This window comes from Sarcophilus harrisii, chromosome 4, assembly GCF_902635505.1.
Source record: "Sarcophilus harrisii chromosome 4, mSarHar1.11, whole genome shotgun sequence".
Classification (NCBI taxonomy): Eukaryota; Metazoa; Chordata; class Mammalia; order Dasyuromorphia; family Dasyuridae; genus Sarcophilus; species Sarcophilus harrisii.
In genome coordinates, this window is record NC_045429.1 from 119,746,950 (window position 1) to 119,750,398 (window position 3,449).

At 38.3% G+C, this 3,449-nt stretch overlaps 1 pseudogene; it reads left to right on the plus strand.

The window, feature by feature from the left end:
* The first annotated feature begins 485 nt into the window (after positions 1-485).
* LOC100914058 lies at positions 486-1,069 on the plus strand (annotated as a pseudogene).
* The last annotated feature ends 2,380 nt before the right edge of the window (positions 1,070-3,449 follow it).

Sequence of the window (3,449 nt, forward strand, 5' to 3'; positions counted from 1 at the left end):
AATATGCAAAAGCCATTAGGGGATTTTCCCCTTGCCATCATGAACACAATCATTTACAAACAGTTTGATTGAGTGATATTACATTGTGCCATTTTTTCTTTTAACTTCTACAGGCTCTTTGAAAAAGTCATTAGACATGCCATTTCATGGATTTGTTATATTCTGGAGGCCAAAAGCAAATAAACAAAAACTTCAATGATCAATAAAAAGGAGGAGGCACATACATTGACTTTTAGACCAGATCTTTCAAAGTCTCTAAGCAATGAATTAAATTCTTACACCTCGGAAAATGCCAGCCACAATAACTAAAGAAAAGTTATTTTTATATTGATGCATATGAGGTGGAGCGATAGTAATTATGAAACAAGCTCATTATCTGCCCTTTTAGACCTATTTCTGCATCTACCCTCCTTGTGAGTTGAAGCATTTCACTCCCTTTTCTGCTTCAGGCCTTCTCCAGCGTCTTAGAAAATCTAAGTCCAACAATGAGCAGCAACCAATGTTTCATGTGTACCCATTCTAGCTGTTGGCCCTGGAATACCCTACTGAAGGAGGCTCTGACTGAGGAATGAGGAGCCATGGAAGAGATGGTTTTACCTCAGCAAGGGGTTTCCAGTTTGTTTCTTCATCTCTTTCAGACATTTGTTATCTGTGGTAAGTCTGGTCATCTTGCCAAGGATTGTAATCTTCAGAAGGATGCTTGCTATAACTGCGGTAGAGATGGCTACTTTGCCAAGCACTGCAGGGAACCCAAGCAAGAAAGAGAGTAGTGTTGCTACAATGTAGCAAAGTTGGTCATTTGGCTCATGACTGTGACCATGCAGATAAAGTACAAGTGTTATTCATGTGGAAAGTTTGGGCACATTCAGAAAGATTGCACCAAAGTGAAATGCTGTATGTGTGGTGAAACTAGTCATGTAACCATCAACTGCAGCAAGATGAGTGGTCAATTTATCACTTTGGTGAGTCAGCACATCTTGCACTGGAATGTACAATTGAGGCTACAGCTTAATTATCTTCCTTTGTCACCCTCCTTTTCCTGATGGATTATTTTTATTTATTTTCTCTGAAATTATTTTCTCTGAATCTTCCTCACTGGCCAAAGGTTGGCAGATAGAGGTTACTTCCAGGCCAGTGGCCTTTACTTGCCCCGTAAGGAGAAAAGGGATAGAAAAATCAATTGTCTGCATTTAACTACTAAAAAATGTTTATGTTTAGTTTGATAGAGGTGTTATGTATATAACTTTGATTTGTTAATGCTTTGTTAAATACCTTGTTAAAGAACCCCCTTTCCACAATAGGGATTAATAAAAGGGAATAGTTGAGTCAGACTAGATCCCATGCAGGAGGTAAAAAAGATTCTGGAAGTATCTTTGAATTTCCATAAATAACTAATTATATTATGATGACCTTGGGTTGTTTGTTAAATTACATCAAATAACATCTGTATCAGACCCTACAAAAAATTACATCAAATAACATCTGTATCAGACCCTACAAAAAATTACATCAAATAACATCTGTATCAGACCCTACAAAGAGTATCTAATAGAGTGGGAGTAAAAAACTGTATTTGCTTGTTAATGTCCATGAGAGAGATTGAGAAATTAGGATAAAAACTTAAACGGTAACAACTCTGTAATGTTCTTCATCTCTTCGTTGGAGATACAGATGGTGAAGGCAAGATTTGGAATGCATTTTTCCAAAAGCTAAATCTAAAACCCAGAGTAAATGTCAAGGCTCAGAGCAAGCTCAATTTGGAGCTATTCAGAAGTTTCAGAGAAATGCATTTTCACAGAAATCAAGATGTTATTTTTGTATACTATGTCACTTAGACAATTGTTGAGTTTCATTTGCTGTTATCATTTTTTAAAAGTCTGATGGTAAAAGCAACTGAAGTCATTTAACATAGAAATAATTTTTAACTATCAATAAAGCTGGAGAAGGAAGAGGAGTTTGGCTAAAAAAGAAAAAAAAAGTATTTCTTTGACTTCTTTATTTCTGACATAAGTACTATTGTTTGCCACCAATCCTTCAATTTGAATCCTTGATTCAAAATATAAATATTACTGTAATGCCAAAGAAACTGAGCAAGACAGAGATTAGAGACCAATTCAATAGTTTATTAAATGGAGAGAAATACTGGGATCAATGGATCCATGTTGATCCCAGGGCTAGACAAGACTATCATCTCAAAGAGTCTAGCCCCAAGTATCAGGGCAGCAAGCTTTTTATAGAATAACAAGAACAATGACATAATGGAGGTACCTAGGTGGGGATAACATATTGGAGGCAGGTTATTGATATTCTAATGACATCTAAAATGGATAAACCTGGGACTTCTGGCCAAGATGGCAGAGAGGAGGCACACAACTATGTAAGCTCCGCGTTTTCTCTCAAAATTCATTTCATGACAAGCCTCTGAATTAATGCTTGACTGAAAAAAAACCCCACAAATAATTACCAAGAGAAGACATCCTTGAGATTCGACAGGAAAGGTCTGTTTTTGCTCAAGGGTGGGGACGGTTTTAGATCCGGCACAGGCTGAGGGCAGGCAGTGGCAGCGAGAGCACGGCAGGCAGCCAAGAGAGCCAGAGAGCCAAGCAGGTGGGGTGGGATCTCAGCTGTCTCTGGGGGGAGAGCTTTGCTACAGGATTGGATACTTTACCCTGACAGCAAGTCAGTAGCCCAGCAGAGAAGCTAAAAACACCAGGAATGAAGAATACAACCACAAACAACTGGAGTTTCTCAGGACCTGGCCACTCCTACCCTACAGCATTTCAGCACAGTCTCTGAGTCTCAGAGCTCAGGCATAGCACAGTCCTGCTAGTGCCTTGCTGCTGCCCCCCCCAGCAGTCTGTAGAGGAAGCTCAGTAACACCACACAGCCCCTCCCCCCAAAAAAAGCAGATTCAATTTGGGTTTTTTCCTTTCTTTTTTTTTTTTTTTTTTTTTTTGCTAGTTTATCTCTGATTCTTCTCTGACAAAAATGAGCAAAAAATTGAAAAGGACCTTAACGACTGACAGCTTCTATGTGGATAGAGAGCAGACTCTAAACCTGAGGAGACTAAAAAGAGACTCTCTCCAGGTGAATCCCCACAGGAGGAGATCACCTGTTCCTCAGCACAGATGAATCTCATAGAAGAAATTAAAAAGGCTCACAAGAGAGCTAGAAGAAAAATGGGAAATGGGAAAAGGAAAGGGAGGCTTGGTAAGAGAGTCTGGAGAAGTCATCCCACTCATTTAAAGACAGAGTAGAAAAAGAAATCAAAACTTTGAAAAATAGGATTAGTGAACTGGAAACAGAAAATAGCTTTCTAAAAAATAAAATTGGAGAAATGGAAAAAAATTCCATAGAACAAAACAACTCAATTCGACAATTAGAAAAAGATATAAAAAAAGTGAGTGAAGAAAATACTTCACTGAAAATCAGAATCGAACAAATGGAAT